Raw genomic sequence first — 26,478 nt, forward strand, 5'->3', positions numbered from 1 at the left:
GTAATCGTGAACAAGAGATTTGTAAAGACGGTGCTGAAATACAACACGATCACTGACAGATTGATATCCATTCGCTTTCAAGGAGCGCCAATCAACATGACTGTCATGCAGGTCTATGCTCCGAGTGATGCCAATGAAGAGGAAATAGATGTTTTCTATGATCAGCTGCAAAATGAGATAGAGCAGACATCTAAACAAGATTTGCTAATAATCATGGGAGATTTGAACGCAAAAGTAGGAAAAGGGAATGAAGATACACACACACACACATTTTCAGAACCACTTGTCCCATACGGGGTCGTGGGGAACCTGAGCCTACCCGGTAACACAGGGCATAAGGAACACACCCAGGACAGGGCACCAATCTGTTGCAAGGCACCCCAAGTGGGACTCGAACCCCAGACTCACCGGAGAGCAGGACAGTGGTCCAACCCACTGCACCACCGCATCACCACACCACTGCGCCCCTATGTCCCCTTTGGAATAAGGTTCAATGGTTGGAAAATATGGTCTTGGAAAAAGAAATGAGGCAGGTAACAGATTTGTCGAATTTTGCACAGCAAACAGTCTGGCGATCATGAATACATTTTTCCAACATCATAAACATCGACTTTATACATGGAAATCGCCAAATGGGTTGTACCGAAACCAGATAGAATACATATGTGTCAACCAAAGGTGGAAGTCAGCAGTCATGACCGCTAGAACAAGACCTGGATCAGATTGTGGCACTGATCATGAACTTCTAGTTTGCAAGATCAAAGTGAAGTTATGGAAGAAAAAAGCTAACGAAACAATCAGGGCAAATTATGACTTGAATGACATACCTGAGGAATACTGGAGAAGGCTTAACAACCGATTTGAAGTATTAAACATGGAAGATAAAGTCCCTGAAGAGCTGTGGCTTAACATAAAGACAGCGATAACAGAGGAAGCCAACAGAACACTCCTAAAGTGAGTCAAAAGGAAGGAACAACCCTGGATATCTGAAGAAGCTAAAAAGATAGCAGAAGAAAGAAGAAAAGCCAAAATATCTGGTGACAGAGAGGAAATTACACGTCTAAATCGTCTGCTTTGAAGAGAAATAAGAAGGAACAAAGAACAATACTTTAACACAATCTGCCAGCAGATCGAAGCTGAACGTGTGTGGGAAAGCTAGGTTAGCTTTCTAGTGCATCAAGACGCTAAGACAGAAATTTCAGCCAAGAACAGGAATGCTTAAAGATGTTGATGGAAAGATATTGAATGAACCTGAGAAAATTAAAGAACGTTGGAAGAGTTACACTGAAAATCTTTACTCTAGTGAAGAGGATGAGGAGCAGAATGATCAAGACCTAATAGAAGAAGAGCCAAAGATTTTGAAAGAAGAGGTGATTGTAGCCATTCATGCCTTATCAAATAACAAATCTCCTGGAGTGGATCAAATACTGATAGAACTCATTAGAGGATCTGATGGAGCCGTTGCTGCATTGACCAAGCTGTGTCAACAAGTTTGGAAAGAAAGAAAGTGGCCAACAGACTGGAAAAGATCTGTTTTTATATTGATTTACAAGAAAGGAGACGCCAAGGAATGCAGCAACTACCAGACAATCGCTGTTATTTCTCATGCTAGTAAGATCTTGCTAAAGATAATCCAACAGCGCTTGCAGCCATACGTAGACAGAGAGTTGCCAGAAACTCAAGCAGGATTCAGGAAGGGAAGAGGAGCAAGAGATATGATTGCTGACATTCGATGGATACTATAAAAGAGCAAGGAATATCAGAAACCTGTCTACCTTTGCTTCATCGACTACAGCAAGGCTTTTGACTGTATCGATCATAAAAAACTTTGGTCAGCTCTGTCGCAAATGGGAATACCGAAACACATTGTTCAGGTAATAAGAAATCTCTATGATGGTCAACAAGCTACAGTTCGAACAGAATATGGGAACACAAGCTGGTTTTCAGTTCAGAAAGGTGTATGACAGGGCTGCATTTTATCACCATATTTATTCAATCTGTATGCTGAAACCATATTTCAAAAGGCTACCTTAGAAGAAGATAACATTGGAATATGTATAGGTGGAAGATTGATAAACAGTCTGAGGTATGCCGATGACACAACATTGCTGACTGAATCAAAGGAAGACATGGAGCATTTATTTGAAGAAACTCAGGGAAGAAAGTCGAAGGATGGGATTAGAACTGAACATGAAGAAAACCAAGATCATGTCAACTGAAAACACTGATAAATTTGAGCTTGATAGAGAAGAAATTGAGATCGCTTCTAGTATGAATCTTTTGGGAGCGCTGATTCGACCAGCACTCAGGAAATATTATGTTGTTTGGCACTGAGCAAGTCGACCATGAAGTCGCTAGACAGAATCTTCAAAAGCAAGGACATCAGACTGCAGACAAAGATAAGGCTAGCTCAGACTCTCATATTCTCAGTTGCCAAGTATGGTTGTGAGAGTTGGACTATCCGTAAACATGACCGAAGAAAAATTGATTCATTTGAAATGTGTTGCTGGAGGAGAATTCTGCGTGTGCCATGGACAGCAAGACGAACCAACAAGTCAATCATGGAGGAAATCAAATCGGAAATGCCACTTGATGCACAATTGATGAAGATGTGTTTGTCATATTTCGGTCATACGGTTCGAAGGGAAAGATCACTGGAGAAGGATGTCATGACTGGAAAGATCGAGGGTACAAGGTGCAGAGGAAGACCACCAATGAGATGGATCGATGCGATTACAATGGTGACAGGGCGGATGCTCGAGGATCTCATCAGACTAGCACAAAACTGAACCCTTTTTAATTCAATGGTCTATCAAGTCACCAAGACTTAAACCCGAGTTGATGGCACATGACAGTTTGCCTCTGGTCTTTTGTTCAGTGCTGCATGTCAGAAGAGCACTCTATTAAAATGCAGCGGCACGGTGTTACAGCAAGTAGTGCTGCTGTCTAACAGTGCCTGGGTGGTGTGAGAGGATGCGGGTTCAGTCTTTGTCTCCCACAGTCCAAACACATGCTGCAGAGGTTCACCCATAGTGTGTAAGTTACAGAGAGAGTGTGTTCCACTGATGTATGGTTGAGTGACCTATTGTAAGTAGTGTATCTAGCAGTGTAAGTCACCTTGATGAATAAGGTCTGTGGGCTGATAACACTACATAGAGTTAGTTGGAAATTGCTTTGCAGAAAAGTGTCTGCTAAATAAATAAATGTAAAATAGATTGAATTAAATACTATATGGTGAATAATACAAAAAATTTTAATAAAGTAAATCTGAAAATAAAATACTGTAAATCATAATACAATACACACTTTCAGAACCACTTGTCCCATACAGGGTTGCGGGGAACCGGAGCCTAACCCAGCAATGCAGGGCGTAAGGCCAGAGGGGGAGGGGACACACCCAGGACGGGACGCCAGTCCATCACAAGGCACCCCAAGCGGGACTCGAACCCCAGACCCACCGGAGAGCAGGACTGTGGTCCAACCCACTGCGCCACCGCACCCCCAAAGTAAATCATATAATAATTGTTATTATTATATTAGAAAAACATGAGTTTTAAGTAACACTCTTCTCCAAGTGCTGCTATCATTATAAGTATTGCTAACTATTGACAGACCATCTTGTTCAGCCACTGAAACTGCAAATGCTGTGTCCTTGTTGACCCAATAGGCTGTGAGATTTTTGAATTTTGTCAGTCAACACCTCTATGACATCATTTTGCCACAATGCTCATACTTTCACTCCATCTTCAAGGATCCCTTTCTATTTTTGCTGCGTCACCTTGTTAAACTAAAGTTTACAACCTCAGTTAGATGAGCTCTTGCATCACTGCCTCGAATGTCTGTGTTTGTTAGCAGAGAAGACATGACTTGGGATCTGTTCCCTTGAACTTCAGTGTAACATTCAGAGCAGCACACTTCCTGTAAGTCCATGTCTTTCAGCAGTTATTCTTTTCTATTCAGTCAAAAGATATGCATATCAAATTATAGATGTTCCCCGACTTACGATTTTTCGACTTTACAATGGTGCGATAGCAATATGCATTCAGTAGAAACTGTGCTCTGAATTTTGTTTTTTTTTTCCAGGCAAGCAATATGCAGTATGATACTTCCTTGCGATGCTGGGCAGTGGCATCGATCTGCATCTCCTAGTCTGTCACGTGGTCGCTAGTGTATACAACCCATACTCTACAGTGTTCTGTGTTTCCAGCGTTTTCTTGGACACACCCACCATATCTATCTTCCCTGTTTTGTGCATCCATCATGTCTATGAAACGCCCATATGTGTCTCCTGCTACTGGCGAGAAGAAGAGGAAGGCAATTACTCTTGAGTAGAAACTCTAATTATTATGTTTATATAGTATTTATTATATTGTAATGTCTTCTGTTTTTTTACTGTGTTTTTTGTTTCTTGTTTAGTAATTACTGTACTGTCTTGTGCTGTTTTGCACACATCTTGCACACGTGCACTTTACGTAGTCCTGTATAAGTAACTTTTTGTTGTTTTATGTAGCAACATGATCCTAGAGGAATGTCATTTTGTTTCACTGTATCCTGTACCAGCTGTATATGGTTGAAATGACAATAAAGCTACTTTGACTTTGATGAAGGCAGCAAGCCCGTAATGGCCATCGTACGTGAACTTGCACTTTCACAATCAACGATTTCGACCATCTTAAAGGATAAGAAGCAATGATGTAAGTTAGGTGTATTAAATGCATTTTTGACTTACTATATTTTCGAATTATGATGGGTTTATCAGAATGTAACCCTGTTTAAGTCGAGGACCATCTGTAATTTGTGACTTTGAATTGCCCATACTATGTGGATGTCTAAGTGAATAAGTGCATGTGTGGCAACCCTGCAATGGACTGCTGTCTCATCCAGGGTCTACTCTATAAAACTTTGTACCTGCAGGGGACTCTGACTTGGACAAGTAGTTAAGGAAAGTGAGTTAGAGGAGGTTTCCAAATTCATGTCTGATTTGATAACTTTTGACAACGACAACTTCAAAGTATAATTTTATAGGCAATAACCTTTTTTAAACTTTAAAATAAGACTGGGGCAAGGTGATTGTTACTGGCGTGCCTGACGACCACGTCTCTAAGAACTGCATGCCGGACGACCACGACCCCCCGGTGACTACCCTAAAGACGCAGTATAGCAGCATCCACTCAGAGGTACCTGGCCGCGGGACCTCAACCTGAGAGATGTTCTCCTCACCTACTTTCCAAGGCCCTTTGTTCTGTGTGTGACTACAACTCTTGTGTGATACGAATAAAGAATCTGCATTCTGAGTCCATCCGCCTGGTCTCCTGCATTCACCATGAGAGTGATCCCATATCAGACATCTTGCCTTAGTTATTTTTTTTACCGAATACATTGGGCTAACAAATTCTGGCAGGTAACATTACAGTACTTATGGTTGACACTTCGTTTGCTGCAATTGACGGGGACGTACTTGTTGCTGTTCCCCAAACTAGCACCAGGTGATGCAAAAGTACCAGTTTTTACCTAAAATTCTAAAGACGATGAAATAACGGAAAGAGTGAAGTCCTCTTCATTGCCCAAATAATTAAAAAAAATCTAAAAGTCATTGAAAATGATCAAAGAAAGTAACGTTAATATGATAACCTATTAATGTCCGGAAATACAATTACGCCATAAAAAGGAAAAGAAAACCATCGGATTTCTTTTGAATCTACACGTTGTTTTCTAAGAAACATTTCGGACACTTAAGGTGAACAAACTGTTTTCAGTGTAATAGGAACCAGTGATACCGTAAAAATTAAAGCTGACGATCTCAGATTCATATCTCACCATTAGGATTTAGGTATAGCATTACAAAGTCTACAAAGTCATCAGTGAGTTCGATATGTACTCCTTCTCTGTATGCTACACTCTAAGAATAGCTTTCTTTACGGAGAAGGTGCGACAAACATACAAACATGTGAGCAGTAGTTTGCACAACTGCACAGAAATTCAAACAGACTCCGTTCAGTAATTTGGACATTTATGATATTTGCTCGTTTACATAACTTTGTCTCGCTCATTTTGTAATGATAGAAATATCAAAGCAAAACTTAAGTTAAAGACTGTTAAAGTAAAGACTCTAATGACTCAGTGTACAGCCTCTGTGAGTATAACAGACTCAGAGTAGTACGTCTTACGTATGTACTTTTACCATCCCAATTCCACTGTTGTTCAAACGACAAGTTGTACAACAAACATTGAAAAACAAACTATATATGTATGTGAAGTACTGAATACATTATTTTTCGTTATGTTACAGCCCGACTGATACGCACATTTTTTGCTCTCGATGAAACAGTATTGAAAAAATATTAATTTTAGTCCATGTTCATGTTCCTGCTGCTATGTAGTACATCGAACATAAAGATGAGGACGTATTATTTAGATTTTTCCGAAAAATTGTCTTCTTTACATTTCGTGATATAACACGTGTAAAATACATACATACTTTCTGAACCACTTGTCTCATACGGGATCACGGAGTACACCCGGCAACACAGGGCCAGGGCGTAAGGGGACACGCCCAGGACGGGACGCCAGTCCGTCGCAAGGCACCCCAAGCGGGACTCGAACCCTAGACCCATTGGAGAACAGGGCTCGGTCCATCCCACTGCACCACCGCGCCCCCTAATACATAAATAATACATCGTACTTTCATAATTAAAGTGAAATGTAAAGCTCTCTTTTATTAGTCGAGGAACTACTCGTGATGAACATTGGTTCATATGGTGGAAAGAAACTATCTGTACTTAGAATCACGCGTCTGCATCTAGTCTTTCTCCTAATGTAATGAACACATTGTATTTTCTATGAGATGTACGTCGCTTGGAGAAAAACGTCTGCAAAATTAATAAATGTAAACATCCGAGGAGCCCGTTTCCTGAAGAACCTGAGACTCAAGCCAGCCAGCCTTCCAGCCCGCTCAGCGCCACCAGGTTTTTTCTTCTTTTTCCTCTCTGGCAGACGCAATCAGCCCCTTAAATTCCCCGTACGTCACCCAAATCCAACCAATTACAATAAACACATACATTTCCCGCTCAAACACAGTAAAGCGGGTAGTTACAATATAATATTATTATATTAAATTTCCACTATTCTTTGAGAAAAGCCCCCAGTTCCCAGAAGGCTATGAAGGTCTACACTATAGGTTACTGTACAACTTCAGTTTCTGAATCATGCTTATAGCTGTTCATTGGATGTTCAAGAATCCACTCTAAAATTTATTCATGTGTACAGATTGCTGCTGTCTTAGAATACCATGAGGAAATAAAGTTTATGCATTTTATATATAAGATTTATAAGCTTCCGGTTGCCTAATATGGCTTTATATTCCTTGGTCTTTATACAATCATGCAGAGCAATTATGGGTCCCAGTAAATCCAGAAAGATAACTGATTGCCATAGTTTAACACATATTCATTGAGCTGGTGCTGTTCTCCAAAGAGATGGGCAGGGTCAAGACACTTGCAATACCCATTTATTTCAGGATAATTTCTACTGGAGCAATAGAAGTTAAGTTCCTTTGTCAAGGAGGTGAGATCTATACCTGGGTTCTTGAGGTCCAGTGTCAAAATGTCTAATCACTATATGACATGCTGCCTCCAAAAGAAGTGGAAAATGTGCGCTGAATCCATTTTTGGATTTTCCCTTAATCTAAAGCATTGTGAATACCAGGAAAAAAGTAAGACTACTCATCAAACCTTAATACTTTTTCCATTTCCTAGGTTCAGATTTTAAGCTTAAAACTCATTGTTGAGTACAGTTTGCCAGATTTTCTAAGTTTGTGCTCAGCTAATGTTAACAGTTTGGGCCTATGCACTCTATCTTTCATAAGAATCCCAAAACAGTGACTTAATTTCCAAGGGGGTCAAATACACAATGATTTATATACACACACACATTTTCTGAACCGCTTGTCCCATACGGAGTCGCGGGGAACCGGAGCCTACCTGGCAATACAGGGCGTAAGGGGAGGGGACACACCCAGGATGGGACGCCAATCCATCGCAAGGCACCCCAAGCGGGACTCAAACCCCAGACCCACCGGAGAGCAGGACCCAGTCCAACCCACTGCGCCACTGCACCCCCCACAATGATTTATACTATTTGTTATTTTCTTTTCTATTTGTCTACTGAGTTAGATATCTGCTGTGTACTGCTTTCATGTATAGCTCGCCAGTGTATTTTAGCAACGAGCTGTGCTTGGTGGCAGCAGAGGACTTTACTGGAGTCTTGCAATGCTGTTGGAGTTGCGTGATTCTAAAGCTGCGACAACTCCTTTAACAACATGAGAGCACAGCTTATTTGATGGGATGAAAATGAAGGACTTTTCATCTCTCCATGGCCCCATACATTGCTCCAATAAGGAGCTCTAATGATGGGTTCAGCAAAAAATGGAATGGCTAAAAAACAAACTAGAGCTATAAAGTGTGCTAAAGGGAGGCAGCCTGGGGCTTGAGATATATTAAATTAGCATGATGAGGAATTTAGGCATGGTTCAGGCCTGGAACAGAGCCTGGGTAATGTGAGACTGAAGCTATTCATGATCCAGAGAAGGGGTCAATAGGTTGGGGAAGTTCACAGGGCTGGTCCCTTTCTTATGCTAACACAAAATACACGCCCTAATGCTCAATGGCTGGAAGATATAAATGATTAGGCAATAATCCTGTCCCGTCTGTCTGTATGGAGGGCAGCTCTGTAGCTCACCACTGTAGGCCTGCTTTACATTGTTGAGGTGCCTCGCTAGCCCTTGTTCCCAAAAGGGTGAGGAATTCATGAACCCTTTGTTTTAAAATTGGTGGATTTCTTATCAAGCTGCAGTGGTCCACAGTACTGAATGTAGTTAATTTCTTTATATCTTCATTAGTTTACCTTTAAGTTGCTCTGTTTTTGCTTGCAGAAAAAATCCTTTTGTGGTATTTTTTTCTTTATTTGTAGCATTCAGTTTTGTTACTCTAAGAAGAATACGGGTACTTTTTATTTTATTGCATGTACTTATATGAAATACACTGGATTTAACAATTATTATATTCAGAGCATTTGACTTTGTTAATGTTCTAAGTAATTTCTTTCTTGTATGATTTTTTTCAATTTCACATATTTTACAGCACTGAAAACAGCACCAATCTGCAAAAATGAAATAGTGCCAAATTGTACAGGCCTGTATACTTCCTGCAAAAGATGGTTTTGCACCCCTACTGTCAGTCGTAAAATTAAAATTTTGGAATGCTGAGTTCTCTCTCTCTGTCTCTTTAAACATGATAAAGTTTATGCTTTATTTTGCATTAACTAATGTGCTAGAGTCTTTGGAAAGAGTCCATATGGTGCCGTATCTTACCTACCAGGGTTCCCATATCAAGAGCTTTCTATGCACCATTAGAGTAATCTCATCATCCCACATTCATAGTGTGTGTTAATATACAAGAGAGATTTTCCTGGGATTTGGGTTTGTATAATTTACACAAAATACTACAATCTCAGTGTTGTTATTATAGCCATATATCTGGCTGCCAAAGAGACTTAAAAGTTTGCTGCTCAATGTATATAATTACATTATGTCAAATGTAATTTTTTGGTCAAAACATTTTTATTGAATTGAACTGAATGAAGGACATTTCCAGGCCTATAAAAAAATGGACAATATCTAGTATAAAATGTATACTTTATTATGATACTAGTAATTTCAGTTATTACTGAAGTGCCTGTTAATAAAGTATAAGCTACAAAATTCTCTGCTTAAATCTGTCAGACTTGTTGAGAATTTAAAAACAAACTATAGAGCCTACAATGAAACTGTAGAAACAGCTTAACTTTCTGGGAATTTACATGGATGAGCAGTCATCATGGGCAAAACATACTGATAAAGCAAAACAGATTTCAAAATTTGAATGAAAAAAGAAAAAACTTTGCCAAAAAATACTGTATCATAGATTTACAATGAAGCAATACTACTGCATTTAACTTATGCAATTACAGCTTGGGGTAATTCCTCAGAAACTTTATTGAAAAAAGACTCATTCTTCTCAAAAAAACAGCCTTATGATTGACGACTATGTGCTCAAATCCTGAAAAACGTGGTATTTTGACCTTCAGTGATATTAATAGACACTGTTCTTGCTGATTTCATAGATCTGAACATAGCCACCTTCAGATTGTACAAGAAAACTTATGACAAATATAGATGTCTTATCACGTATATATAGATCATTATCAAAAATCTCAAAAAATGTCTAAATTATAAAATTTAAAGAGAATTGAATACAATTTTCTGGAAAACTGTTCCCTTCTGAAACTCATACAGTCAGGCAAATAGTTTTAATTACATTGATTTCAATTAATGTATTTGTAATATTTAGATGTAAATACAAAGTTAGTGCCCCATCTTGATTCCGTATAAGCTTTATTTTGACATTTGTATTGTACGCGTACATTTACCTCAAATTTTACTATTGTTTGTAATAGTCTTTTTTTGTCTCATTAGTGTCCAGCCCGCTGTGTGCGACAATGACATTATCGTCATTTAAACTTTACAGTTTTTGCATATTTATGTCTAACAATGTGTCCCTTCTCTTTTGCATTGTGTAATTTCACTATCTGATGTACCCTAGTGTTAAAATAAACTCTCAGTAGGGCTCTGACAAGTGACTGTGATTACTTAATCAAACTAAGCTATGAAGTTGTATCACAACATTTTCCTTCCCGAAGATCAGCTTACTTACATATTTTAAGATTTGTTGGCTGATCCCGATTTAATGCACAGCAGACACTGCATGAATCTGTGACATAATTTCTGGACTAGTACTTCTTGAGTTTACTCACTAGAAACATAAATTCCCCCTTAAGACTGTTTTTACACCAGAATAAACTAAAATACTTGCTTGTGAAATGACAAGCCTTTCTCTTTGCTGTATTTATTTTGGTAATTGCTACAGTTAAATGCATAGGTATTGCGTGCTGCTTGATGACTGCATTTTTCCAATATGGAGGCCTGACGGAGCTGTTCAGCTTGAAGCTTTGGCCTGTTTATGTGGAACACTATAAAAAAATACTCCCATTACTCCATGCCATAGTGAGCTACAGTGTATCTTGCAAACTACTATGTGTGTAAGAGATTCACTGCCAAACTCACATGGAGTGAGCACACAGCATTAACCATCAAAAAGGCCCACCAACGTCTCCACTTCCTCAAGCGTCTGAAGAAAGCCCGGATGTCCACTACAGTCCTCACCACTTTCTACAGGTGTGCTGTGGAGTCCTTTCTCACAGGATGTATTACATCCTGGGGTGGCAGCTGCTCCATACAGGACAAAAAAGCCCTACAGAGGGTGGTCAGAACAGCTCAGGAAATCATCGGCACATAGCTACCAGCAGTCCAGGACACCTACACTACATGCTGCCTCAGAAAAACGATGCGCATCTTGAAAGATCATAGTCACCCCGGAGGGGCATTTTTCTCTTCCCTGCCATCTGCAAAATGGCTCAGGTCTATTCGAACCCACACAGCTAGGTACAGGAACAGCTTTTACCCCACTGCTGTAAGAATATGCAACATTAACCAATGTGCTACCTCTAGTAACTAGAGTTGGACTGCTACATTCAAGCACATTGGTAAATTACACTGTGACTTTAAGCATTCTCATTCTCTCATTCTCATTCAGCATTCTCAGTTCTCTGGCTGTCAACTGGTATTATTTTTACTACTGTTACCATTATTTATTGCTATTGCTGTTGCACCACTCACTGTCATTGTCACTGTTTTGTTTGTGCAGTATTTCTATTGTCTCTGTCCTTGTCCATGGTCTGTGGAGAAGCATTCAGGAAGAATTTCATGATACATGTACATGGTACTGTATCTATGACAACAAACTTGAAACTTGAACTTGAAACTTGATACAGAGAGTGTGTTCTGCTGATGTATGGATGAGTTACCTGTTGTAAGTATGTACAGTACTAGCAGTGTAAGTCACATTGAGGAGAAACACTGTAAACGGATACTCATTCTAAAGAAACGTAATACAATTCTTTCACATTAAAAATAACACTGCTTGAAGAGATTAACTTTTACATAAAATCATAGTTTGCTTACAGTTACAGGAAATGTATCCATTTCTGGTAAAATTGAAAAAACATGTGGCGGCTGGCTGTCATAAGAAAGTGTAGATTACAAGTCTAGGAGATCATTTCACAAAATACATCCACGACAAGTTATTCCATATGGACTTGGGAGCATTTGCTGTTTAGCATTTAGTTTTGTACATCTTTGTTTTGAATATTGAATACAGTTTTGATTACATCAGTAAAGAGAGCCAGAAATTGTAGTGTAAAATATAATTATATCAGTATTAAAGATGCACAGCGATCATACAATGGCTTTTAGATTTCTTTGAAATTTCTTTGATTTTTTTGATTTCTTTCTGAAATTTCTTTGAAATCTTTCTTTGAAATGATGAACAACAAGTAGGTGTGGGCACATTATGAAAATATTAATTTTCCAACTAATAACACACAAACACAGTCTGAAACCACTTATCCCAAACGGGGTCAAGGCGAACTGGAGCCTAACCCAGCAAAACAGGGTGCAAGGCTGGAGAGGAAGGGACACACCCCAGATGGGATGCCAGTTTGCCACAGGGCACCCCAAGCAGGACTCGAACCCCAGATCCACCAGAGAGCTGGCCCTGGCCAAACCTGCCATGCCATTGCACCCCCTCAGTCCAGCTAATAGAAATATTTTATAAAATTCTGCAATTCACAGTAAAATAATAATGCCCACAAGATCTAAAACTGACATTTTATTGCTTTTTGTTAAATAACACAACCTATTACTCATGTAATACACACACACACACACACATTTTCAGAACCGCTTGTCCCATACGGGGTCACGGGGAACCAGAGCCGAACCCGGCAACACAGGGCGCAAGGCTGGAGGGGGAGGGGACACACCCAGGACGGGACGCCAGTCCGTCGCAAGGCACCCCAAGCGGACTCGAACCCCAGACCCACCAGAGAGCAGGACTGTGGTCCAACCCACTGCGCCACCGCACCCCCCCTACTCATGTAATATTAAACTCTAAATGCAAATTCAGTACAGCTTTAAATATAGGAATTTACAATATTCTACTGTGCATTAGTTTTCATATAATGTCATCTGTGATAAGTACTGTTTTAGAGAAATGCTGTTAAGTGTGCAGTTATTTATAGACAAACGGGCTGAATTTATGAATTATGAATTTATGAAGGGTGTAGAGTTAAACAGGCAGTAGGTAGTGTGGTATGAGTTGCTGTCTTAGAACCCAAAGATGGCAGGTTTAAATCCAACCTTCAGCAATAGTACCTTTGAGCAAGGTACTTGCTCTAAATTGCTCCAGTAAAAAAAAAATGACCCAGTTGTATAAACGGGCAAATAATTGTAAGTAGCTTAACACTTTAAGTTGCTTTGGAGAAAAGTACCAATTAAATCAATAAATCTACATTCAAAGTATGCTACTCATAATTGAATGCAAAATTAATGTGAAATTGTTAAAACTGGTATAAAATCATTTGATTCATTGATAGCAGAATGGAACTGGGTCACAACTACACAGAGACAGAAAAAACGTACAGACAAAATGTAATTGCAAATAGATAAGTAAAACAAGTAAAACAACAGAAGAGCAAACGTTATGCTGTACTCAGAAGTTTAAAGAGGGTTACCTGATTTAAATGTAATTTAATTTATGATGCAACTTAATATTAATTTTTTTTCTGAAAGTTACACACTTAAGTCAGCCATATTTTTGGGAGGGTGTTGGTGTGGATTGCTGTACAAGAGAAGAATACATTCTTTTACCTGGTTTGTAGGAATATTCACCTTAGCTTCTGTATCTTCACCAGTAATCAGTCCACCTTCTTTATCTTTATCAAAAGCAGAATTTAAGTTGTCTAGGAACAGGTATATAATTACTGTTAGTCATTGACATTCACCACACACACATTTTCAGAACCGCTTGTCGCATACGGGGTCGCGGGGAGCCGGAGCCTAACCCGGCAACATGAGTCACAAGGCCGGAGGGGGAGGGGACACACCCAGGACGGGACGCCAGTCCATCGCAAGGCACCCCAAGCGGGATTCAAACCCCAGACCCACCGGAGAGCAGGACTGCAGTCCAACCCACTGCGCCACCACACCCCCTGACATTCACCACTTAAAGATAAACTTGCAGCAGGACTGTGGGAAGAGAGAGGAGCATCTAGAAGAAACCCACTCAAAAAAAATGCAAACTCTAAGCAGATGGAGTCACGTTCAAACCTTAGTCTGAATGTGGAGCCCCAGCCTCTTGAGACACCAGTGCGGCCTGTTGATCACCCTATTGTCCTTATCATCCACATTCTGGTCACAAACGCACTCTGTACACACTCCATGCTTTACTTGCAGGCCTGGTAGACACACCCTCTGTACACCAGGTCCCCTGATGGCACTGTATCATACTGTGCTACAATAAAATATCCCAGTTATGAAGACTTTGACAATATTAATAGGTCAAAGTTGTTTCTGAAAGGGTCAAAACTTAACACACTTTGATCTGCAACTAAATCTCAAACAGTATATCACCACCTTTCTGATATCCGTTCCCACAGAGATCAGTTTGTCTAAGCATGAAGATCCTCAGATATCTCCTGACATTAATCCAGAGTAGAAGAGAATTAAAAACTCCAAATTTTCAGGGAGAGACTGAATCTTATGAAATTTCTAAAGAAAACTTCCATGAGCCCAACTTTACGTGTAATTTGTACACCTCGAGAATAAATGTCACAATTGTTAAAGGAACCTCACGAGGTTCTCAAGGTTGGGAAGCCTTTAACGCCTTGTCTGAACCGCTTGTCCCATACGGGGTTGCAGGGAGACAGAGCCTATCCTGGCAACACAGGGCGTAAGGCTGGAGGGGGAGGGGACAGTCCGAGGACAGGACGCCAGTCCATCACAAGGCAAGGCACCCCAAGTGGGACTCGAACCCCAAACCCACCAGAGAGCAGGATGAAGTCCAACCCACTGTGTCACCATGCCCCCCTGTTGGGAAGACTTGAGAAGTTTAATTCTTTTAATTGCCGCAGACAAATCTAGAGGTCAAAGTGTCTAATTTTTAAAAGAACTCTGCAGACAAATACACACACACATTTTCTGAACCGCGTGTCCCATACGGGGTCACAGGGAACCAGAGCCTAACCTGACAACACAGGGTGTAAGGCAGGAGGGGGAGGGGACACACCCAGGACAGGACGCCAGTCCGTTGCAAGGCACCTCAAGTGGGACTCAAACCCTAGACCCACTGGAGAGCAGGACCCAGTCCAACCCACTGTGCCACTGCACCCCCCGCAGACAAATAGCAAAGAAGAATTTTTTTTCATTTAATTCGAAATCCATTAGTCACAAGAAAGAAAATTGCCATTTATGCGTCCACAGTTTTGTTCATCGTTGCTACGATGAACAAAATTGTGCACACATTAATGGCAATTTTCTTTCTATTAAGTGAAGATGTAAGAGATAGTAACAACTTTCTGACCATGTGCTGTGGACCAGGACCAGGATGATGGTGAATGTGCATGAGCAAAAGAAACTGCAGAATTCAAATAAAGTTTAAACTAAAAAAAAATTTTAAAATTATTTCTTAAAATAATTTCAAGTAATTTAAGAAATTTTAATAAACACTCTTTTACCTTTGGCTATGTGATATTTATTTAACACATCTGAACTCATGCTGTTTCTGCTTTTAACAAAATTTAATGCAGTGCCAAACTGGAGTGTCCGGAGATGTGGGAGATGCACATATAGCAGTGGCAGGATTCCCATAACTTGGACTCCTCCAAATCCCTTCCTCTCAACAAATGCGCGTCTGTGTTCATAATTCCTCCCTCTCATTTGTTAACACAGACACCCGAGTTTCACTAAGGATTTTCCCACGTCTTTCCATTTTATTTCAGAATAACTAACAGAAGAAAACCCTCATTTCTCTTATATTTAAATCAGGGAGACTAAATCAGCATCATGAACAAAAACAGAAGTAATAAAACAGACCATTTTGTTAAAAAATTAACAAAAGCATTTCATAGTTGGGTTTACTCTGAGAGAAGTAAAGACCTACTGAGAATGTAAGTGAAAATCACAAACAGAGCTGTTATGTTTATTGAGAATTGAACTCATACAGTTAATGCTTCAGGAATAACAGCAGAAAAAAAAGGCTGAAAACACACACACGCAGCCTACCCGGCAACACAGGGCGTAAAGGCAGAGGGGGACAGAACACCAGTCCGCTGCAAGGCACCCCAAGTAGGACTTGAACCCCAGACCCACCAGAGAGCAGGACCCAGTCCAACCCACTGCGCCACTGCGCCCCCAGGCAGAAAACATAAAAAACAAAAATATTAAATAATAAAAATGAATATGTAGATAAAACAAAACTTCCATTAAAATTAAATTTTATAATATGAGTATGTGCCAGGGCACCAGTCCAGTAACTGCTGGTACTAACTGTATGCTCAGTGTGTGTGTGTGTGTGTGTGTGTGTGTGTGTGTGTGTGTGTGTGTGAGCGAGAGAGAGAGAGAGAGAGAGAGTAAAGTGTCTGAGTACAAAAAGTGTAATGCAAAGCATATGTGAAAAAAATGTGTACAGTGCAGTTGGTATAAAGTGTGTGTCTACACTGTGTGAGTACATAGTGTGTGACTATGGTGTGTACAGTGTGTGGGTGACCAGATTGTGTGTGTCTACAGAGTGTGCGCAGGCCTACTGTATGTCTACATAGTCTGTGCATAGAGTGGGCACAGAGTGTGTATCCGCTTTCACAGATTCAGTTCACGTCTCCTGAGTGTTCCTCCTCTGCAGCCATTCAATACTTCATTAAATCTTAATGGCAGCTGGCAGGGAGGTCATTGAAACCAGTCTTTCTCACGCATTTTCATGCAAATCTATGAATCTCTGTACAACTGGAAATAAAGCGCACTGTGATGTGCTGTCGCAGTTTCCAGTTGCAGAAGTGTGTAAAGGTGGCAATCACACGAAGAGGAAAAGAACATCTTAAAACCCTTCACACTTGAAGAAAACATTAAAATTGGTTTTTTTCTTGTATGCAGTATTTTAAGTACCTTAAATGTAGCTCTCACACATTAGTGTTACAGATAACTTATATTTTCTTCTTGTAAAACTGAAGTTTTAAAAATATCCATGTGTTCTTGACAATTTATGTGTAAATACTACTTTGTAGGTGTATTAAAGTGTGAATACAAATCAAAATCAATGATGTTTGTGCTATACACACAATTCCATTCTTGAATACCTGGTTTTTTTTTTATCAAACTAGTAATTTACAGATATGTTGCACAGCATTTGCCGTCCTTGCACTTTTATGAGCACCACTATTTTTCTTAGTTCTACCTTAAACTTATAGTCATATAAAACATATTGCGCTAATGTTGCACATAGTGCTGTACCTGGGTAAATCCAGGTCCTGGGAGGAACTGTAGGCATGTAACTATGGAGCCATCCAGGAAAATACTTTAATTTCTCTAGCTACAGTGTTCTGTAAATGTTTTCTTTTCTTATATGTAATGGTATTAACTGCATTCTCATTGCAGTGTGTTATGGTACATTATCCTAAGTGATACTATATATTAGGCATATACAAGTGCAATTACAGAATGAGAAATACTTTACATGGGTGTACCATTGGAGGATTACTCCACATCTAGACACTTAATGGATAGGCAGGTGTGGTGCTGTCCTAGTACTAACAAAATGCCTCAGCTACAAGAAGGTGTCAAGTATTGGTCTCACTGATTGCTCTCTGTAGTCTCTGTGTAAATTGCTGCGTTCAGAATCAGTGCTTTAAAAGGGATTTTTTTTCTCTTGTAGTTGGGTGATTATCTCACTAGGTTTTCTACCGATGCTGTTGTTGATATTTCCTTCAAATCTGTAGATAGATATACTTCCCACATTTTGTTTTATAGATTTTATTAATAAACTGTTTCACTGAAGGTTTATTGTGTACTGGTAGGTCAGCTTCATTTCTGTCCTCCTTCCATCTCCAAAAGCCAGTCTTCCTGGTCTTGAAGTTATGTGTAGAAGTTCTCAGGTCTTGTTCATGTAAGAATACTAAAGACTGAATGAGCCTTTTGTAGCATTTTCAGCTTGTAATATTTATGGAGAATATTGCAGAATGCAGAATTTTTTTATATCAAAGTTTATTAATATGCACACAACCAGTAAACAAGTAAATATCTTTACAAAACTCGCTCATTATCAATTCAATGAAACATGCTGGCTTAGAGAAACTAAAGCAGGAAATTCTATATAAACAGACTCTGCTCTTTCATCTTACATCTTTATACAAGTAATTTTCAGTGACACATAATATAAAGGCAATGCTGATTTGCAAATATAACATGTTACATCAGTCAATCACAAAGGATAATCAGTTTTACCAGGATCAGATATTAAAATCTGTAAGTGTTAAAACAACTCTGAAAAGAGTTTATTTTGCTGGTTTAACTTTTACAAGAGCACGGTACGCTGGCTGCAAGGCCAGTCACATATTCTGAGCTTCAGGTCACCATGTCTCACCCACATCCGGCCAGAAGGACCCATTCTGTATCAGTCCTATGAAGAAATGTCATCAGCCTATCTGGACAACCTAGGAGCTGGACGAGAAGAAGAACTGAGTGAGTCTGTGAAAACCTTTGCCACTTCAGTCCCCTTGAGGGCACCCTCCCCCCCTTTGTGCTGTTGCTTCCCACTCTCTTCACAGTGCAAAATCTTTTCCCTTTGTGTCTTATTTCTTACATATTCTACCCTTAGGTCTTACACAGCATATGATTCATTCAAATAGTGTGCATGCACAAACACACAAGCAGACAACACACTGTATTCCAAAAGTATATATTTATACACACAAATTCACACACCTTGACATCCTCACAGGCACACAAACCTCTCATTTTTATGCACAGGGGAGGTTTATGGCAAACACTGAGGAAGAGAGCTCATAGAACCAATAAAAGAAACTGTTAGCATGTGGGGGGCATGTTAGTTGAGGGGAGACTCCATGTGAAGTATTTCCTAAGCACTATCGTTCCCAGGCTCTGACTGCTGTCTCTGGGTCTACACCCATTCGTGAAGGATGGGGGTGGCTGGTCTCAGACATTTTGACAGGTCAAGTTTTTCAACAGCACATTGCAGCATTCGCTGGTGTCTCCCCTGGCAACACCTCAGACTGGGGTGGCCAGTGTCCCATGAGACTCTTCTACTGCTGTGAACGTGAACTTGTCCTGCATGATGATTAGGCTGTAACAACATGTCTCACATAGACAAAAAATAACGTGGAACCGTGAGACTGAGCAGTTAAGACACATGAATTAAAAAAGAACGCTGTCGCTGTTCCAAGTACTTTCTCTAAGCTGCAGTTATTCTCTAGTTTTTCACAAAATGCAACACAAATCAATAACACAAGACACCACATGGAATTACTTATTGATGAACTTTCTGTTAACTGAATACATATTAAAAAATAATCAGAGCATAAAGCTGTGCTAATAGTACAAAATTAAACTTATACTACATTTGCAAATTTCTTACACATTTTGGTCACAGATTTTAAAAACTAAAATTCTGATAAAAAATCCAAAGTTATTGGGAAGACACCCAATAAATACCACATAACTGACTTAATGGTAAGCTGAATTTGATGTGGCCCTCTCATGAGCCCCTCTTTCCGGTGCCAGCAACAGATACCTGAGTAAGTCCATTCTGATCAAACCTGATGGCTAGCACAGCATCAGTAACTACTGTATCCCATCCCAGGAAAACCCTATGAAGGGTGTTATCTTGTGATCACACACAGACCGTGGTGTTGATCAAGCTACTGTTTACAAGGGCAGCTGTAGCACCTGGGGCACGGAATCTCACATAGAGGGGGTAAGCTAGAGGCAAAGATCTTCGATGTCTCTCACATACAGACAAAATGAATGTATGCATCTGGTTATGTCTAGCCGGGCCTTCGGTTCCCACCCAGCCCCCCATGTCTCCAGCCCAGACAATGAGACAAACGGGCTAGAGGCCAAGAGCTCCTCACAATGCTGCCATTGTGGATGGATGACAGGGTTCCTGCTGACAATGTCACATCATCAGCTGTTTACAAACATGGGCTGCATCGGAACATTCGACACAGTAGACCTCTGAACGGACTACAACGTCTCAATAATCCCCAAGACCCTAACAAACATTTTCAGTGGAATTCTACCAAAAAACCCCAACATATTCATTAATGCTCGATACTGTTAGACATACGCAAAGATCAAGCAGTGACACAGAAACAAGACAAACTCGGGTTACAGGCCTACTGTTTGTCCTGTACAATTTTTTGAGCTCACATTAGCTCTACTGTGCTTTCTATTTGAGTGGAATCCATACAGTGCAGTCCTTTTCAAAGTTCTGAAAATAATCTCAAGCTATAAATGTCTTAAACGGTGACCTTTTTTGTTGCACTGTATAATTTTGTTAGTCAAATATCAGTGCACAAAAAGGTTAATTGGTAAAAATAAAGGGAATGAATTATAGCCCGTGGTACAGCCAAGATATATCTTATCCTCAAATAATGTGTGATGCACATATTTTTTGTGTGTTCAGAATGTTCCATGAATTAATGCCAATCATACCATTTATAAGCATGTAGTTCATGTGAAAGCAGAGAAACTGACAGACACCTTATTTTCTATGTGAGCGGAGATTGCTGCGGCAGTTCATGATATGTCAGCTAGTTCAACTTGGTAGTTACTGGTGCAGGATGAGACAGACAGGAGACTGAGATGCATGGCAGTTGGCTGAGGAGAAGTTGTGGTGCTGTGAATGGATGCAGATGCTATGCACCGTGTGTCAACTATGTCATTTTGGATGTCAACAGCACTGTTAAACAAACCCATTTTCCTTCATCTTTGTGACAACTTTGTGACAGCTCTCAAATGCTCTCTTCATCCAGGACACAGTTGCTGGAGTGGGTTCTGTAAAATAAACATTGGGAATCGAAATTATTACCAAGGTGACACCATGTCCACTACTATACAACTTATTTTTGCAATTATATTACGGAGATTGAGTATCAAGCAGAAAAAAATTTTTCATTGTAGACTTAATAGTTTATACAATGCTGCAGAAGTGACTTCAGTGGTTGTGTAATGCTTCTGTGTTCGTACATGGCTGAACTCTTTACACAGTCAAGCCAATCTTTACAACAAATGGTATAAATTTCAAGCATACAGATTGTGTTAAGGATTTGGGTGTCTTGTTGGATGGAAAGCTGTCATTTGTATCTCAAGTAAATGCTTTGACTAAGTTGTACTTCCTTCAGCTGAGAAACATAACTAAATTACAGTGATTCCTATGTAGACAGGATGCTGAGAAATTGGTTCATGCTTTTGTTTCAAGCAAGCAAGAATATTGCAATGTTTTACTATCAGGTTGTCCATACCAGACTGTATCCAGGCTACAGTTGGTACAAAATGCTGCTGCGAGAATTTTCACTAGAACTAGGAAGTATGACCATGTAACACTGGTACTGAAATCTCTGCATTGGCTCCTGGTTACATTTAGAGTTGATTATAAAATCCTACTTTTCACCTATAAGGCAATACATGGCGTTGCACCATCTTACTTTTGTGAGATTATTGATTCTTAAATGCCAGGATGATATCTTCGTTCATTGGATGCGGGTTACCTTAAAGTACCTGTGATCAACAAGACCTCAGTAGGAGGTCACGCCTTTAGTTACAGAGCACCTAAACTATGGAATCGTTTACTGTTTACAGTTACTGTTAGAAATGCCCCATCTGTATCAATCCAGACTAAAGACTTACATGTTTACTCAGGCATTCCACCTCAAAATGTAATTCCACCTGGCTGTGTTTACTTTTTCCACCTCTATACCAATGCAAATTAAATTTACTTAAGTTACAAATCACTAAGTATTTCTTCTTGTTGAGCATTGTCTCCCTTCAATAAGACCTAAGAAGGCCGGCTGGCCATCACAGAAGCACCCCATGTTGACTGAAGATGATGACCAACCACCATGATTAACAAGACGTACCTTGCTGAACTGGGAATTCAAGTTACCATACAGCAACAATATCATTATTACTTGTAAACTTAGAATTCTTATTTAATCTAGAATGCCCAGGAAGGGTGGGCAGCCACTGGCACTTGTACCCCCAGAGGTTTTTTCTCCCTCGACTTTCAGTTGGGAATTTTTCCTTTCCTCCATGGCCAGTAGGCATACTTATAGCTTTATAAAAGCATTGATAATGTATTATGCTTGTCTGATGTATTTGTTCCTTTGCTCTATGCCTGCGTTCAAGCACTCTGTCACTGCGTGAGAAGAGCGCTCTATAAAAATAAATTGAATTGAATTGAATTGAATTGAATGGAGGGGGGTGTGGGGGCTCGATGACACGGCGGGCTTGGCTGGGTCCCGCTGTGTGGCAGGGCTGGGGATCAAGTCTTGCTCGGGGTACCTTACTGGTGTCCCATCCGGAGTGTGTCCCCTCCCCCTCCAGCCCCACGCCCTGCGTTGCTGGGTTAGGCTCCGGTTCACCTCAGGTCAAGCAGTCTCAGACACTGTGCGTGTGTGAACTGATTTGATGGGTTTAAGGGTCAAGTATAGGGTCAAAGTCAAACTTGGGTCAAAGATCAAGACCAAAGTTGGGACTACAGTCAGAGTTGTGGTGCTTTAGGCTAGCTGTGATCAAGGCTCACATATAAGCCTTGATTTGCTCCCATCCAGCACTAACACTTCTGTTGCATCATTCTTTCTCCTTGAGCAAAATGTATTGAGTAAAAATGTATAATAACATTACACAGCTCCCACTACAGGAAACTATAGTAAAGATGTCCTACATAGCTTGACCACTCCAGAGCATAACTTGCACAGTTGCCTCGAATTCAACTCAATTTTGTGACTTTAAACGTCCACTGACCAGCTGGTTATTAAAAATTGCAAATTATAGTCAATATTATTAGTAATTTCATTAGTATATGCTTTAATTCAACTTTACATAACTGGCAAATTAATTCATTTTACAGTTATTCACAGAACATTTGCATTCTTCTGCCAAATGGTTATTTAAGAAACAGCTAGAAAAACATATTTTAAGAAATATTGCTTTTTTTGCTTTTAAAACCTTTACAATTCTTGTTCCAACAGTACTCTAAACTTTGTATAAACTGTTTTATATATCTAGATTTTTGGAAATGGGTCAATAATTCCTTATAATTTAATTAAACAAATTCTGAATAAAACCAGGATTCTAAACCAACAAGGTTGATTAATATAATTCACCACATACCTGGAAATCTTCTGATTTATGCATACTATGTAAAGCTATATTTAAGCACAAACTGATTAGCGATATGTTCAAGTCTTGTTCAGTTTGTGTGGAGTTTGCATGGTGTCACTGTCTGCATGGGTTTTCACCCACAGTCTAAAGACGTGTTTCAGGTTAACTGATCACTCTGAATTGCTCTGCGTGGCTAGCATGTGATGGACTGGCACCCCCTCAGGAGTGTACCCTGGTTGGCCTTGCACCCAAAGTTTTCAGGATAGGCTCCTGTTTGCTGCAACCCTGGACTGGACAAGTGGTGAAGCAAGGGAGTAAGTATATTTAAGTACTGTAGACATTTCCTAGGCCATGAAACATTTTTAAAACACATTATTTAAAATGTTCATAAATTACTTAGCATTACTATGTTTACATAAAGAAGCCATACGTTTCGATTGCCATCAAAGAAAAATATGATATTTACAATTCTGGACAAAAGGCTTGGCAACATTAACATTAACTAGAATTATGTTGTATTCAACATGTTCTAATCAGTGCTGCTGAATCTCTGCCCACATTTAAAAAAGGCTCTTAAAACTCACCTCTTCCGGACTCACTTTATGTAAGGCATTTTCTTTCAGATGTACGTCGCTTTGGCGAAAAGCGTCTGGTAAATGAATACGTGTCTTTGTTCCTTCGTTATTTCCCGGAAAAATGGTTTTGCTGAACTCGTGGGATCCCGCAGAATGAATGAGGGATTAATCTGCTGCGCCATATTTACAACACTAGTAGTAGTTGTACGAAACAAATTATACACAGCAACACATGTATTGGTAGTTACAGTATTGTAATGGCTTAAAAGTGAAGCTAAAAATGGCAATTGGAGTGTGGGGATGTAGGGAGACCTGGTCCTTCTACAGATCGGTCTACAATGACGTATTAAGTGAAAATACTTTGCGAGAGAACCGCTCATATCTTCTTTACACGTTGTCAACCGTTGTGCTAGAGCATTTTGACAAGCGAGCGCATACACTGGCGTGGCGTTTAGGAGAAGGTTTTCGGTTCGAGTGCCAACATGGCGATTACAGTACTACTTACCCTAGATTGATCCTGTAAGAACACACACTCACCGAAACCACTTCGAAGAAGGGTCACGGCGAACCGGAGCCTAACCCAGAAACAGGCGCAAGGCTGGAAGGGGAGGGGTCACACCCAAGACGGGAAGCCAGTTCGTCGCAAGGCACCCCAAGCGGAACTCGAACCTCAGACCCACCAAAGAGCAGGACCCACCCAAACCCGCGGCGTCACGGCGTCACTGCGCCACCGCGCCACCCCTATCCTGTAAGAATATCCTGCTCTAATCATGGGTAAATATAGTTGCCCGTTCAAAGCGGTAAGTCGTATTTTCGACCATTCAGTAAAAGTTAATGAGAATAAAATATCAATGGCTTTAGGGCTGAACTTGCATGAAAAAGAAAGAGCTTAATTAGCCCTTACATTAGCCCTTAAATTAATTATTACATATCTCCTGATAAACACCCGGCAAAAATTGGCCTAACAAACCCCCGCAAACTGACACTCATTGACTTTTCCTAAAGTGACCATTATTAGCAGACCGGAAAAAATTACAGAGAACGGGAAGAAATAGCAGATGTAACCAAAAACTTCAGACCTTCACTGTTTTGGACATTATTTAAAAACATTCTTTGTGCCAGTTACTGAATTTGAAAATAATTTTACACAGTTACATATTACAGTTCGCAGTTAGAGTATCACAGTTAGATATTACACTGTCGCTTTTAACAGTTTCACTTTAATTGACACATATCATACTGCAAATATAATTACTATTTTTTAAGGAAATGGTTCACTCATGACCACAAAGCAGAATGATATCATTATGAATATCATATGAGAATATATGGTCATGTACGTTTTAAAAAGATAACTTACCTTTGAAGATGCGTTGTGATTTTTGATGTTTTTGCCATGTGCTGGATGCCACTTCTTTCATTTGCAGCATGTTTTATAAAAACTTAAGCGCAGATTTGGAAGTCATTTCTACTTTCGGTTATCTAGCTTTATGATGGTTGACTAACACTCATACAGCTAGATAACCAAAGATAGCAACCCACTCCCATTTTTAATTTTCCCAGTAGTGGAAGCCCGCTTCAGTTTATGAAAAACATAGACGGTCTCTAAATAAAAAGAAAGGATAATAAATTCCTAGCATACTGTGAGAACCAGTGTGTATCATTAAGAAGCTTGGATAGGCTGGAGCACTCTTGGTCTTGAAGAAAGTTAGTTTATCTACATGATGTGAATCATGCGGCTCCTAGTCTTAGGGTGTAAAAATAGGCCTCGCTGTCACCTTTCTGGCTTTCATTTTCACGGACATAAACACACGAACGGTGACGTCACTTCCAAGATGACCAATAGAGTCCTTAAAACGAGAACTCGCTTCCCGCCTTTTCCCTCACCTTCGAATTTATTTCAAATAGCACAACTGAAATTAATGAAAACTAAAACCTAAGAAAAACCTGTTTACATAAAATTTCAATATCTATCAATTACATAAAAATATATTACTAAATAAGAAATGACTAAAATACGTTTATACCATAAATCACAATGGTGTCAATAATAACAATACAAATATCATACAATAATTCTGATTAATGTTGTTATAGATATTATTTCAAGTTTACATTTCTTTCTTTTGTCATTGTCCCAAGGTAGACACACTCTGATACATTCAAGTATATGTATTAGGCTACAGAATTCCATGATATGAGACAAATTAAAAATCATATAGCCCATATAAACTGGTGAAGTGAATTGTTGTCAGTAACATTCTAGCAGAAACTAGAGTGTGTTATGCATAGGCGTTTTTATGAGTCTGAGTTATTGTAAAAGTCAACAAGTCAATGTAAATTACAGTAACACAGAATTATTGTGCAGAATGTGTAGACTACTGTGTAGCTTGTGGAAATTATTTTATTGGATCGATATTGTAATGTAGCACATTTAATCGTGCATATAGCTCTACACTATGCATTTAGACTGCACAACAGTTTAAAATAATATTCATTATATTTTTGCATTAAACATAT

General features: G+C 39.6%; 1 long non-coding RNA gene across 1 annotated transcript; it reads right to left on the reverse strand.

The window, feature by feature from the left end:
* Positions 1-18,856: 18,856 nt before the first annotated feature.
* On the reverse strand, positions 18,857-25,417 carry LOC108941988 (uncharacterized). Its single transcript, XR_001966675.2, has 2 exons — positions 25,319-25,417; positions 18,857-21,055 (listed from the first exon to the last, which is right to left on the reverse strand). It is a non-coding gene; the product is annotated as an uncharacterized LOC108941988 (long non-coding RNA).
* Positions 25,418-26,478: the final 1,061 nt, after the last annotated feature.

The sequence above is a fragment of the Scleropages formosus genome, chromosome 7, assembly GCF_900964775.1.
Source record: "Scleropages formosus chromosome 7, fSclFor1.1, whole genome shotgun sequence".
Lineage (NCBI taxonomy): Eukaryota > Metazoa > Chordata > Actinopteri > Osteoglossiformes > Osteoglossidae > Scleropages > Scleropages formosus.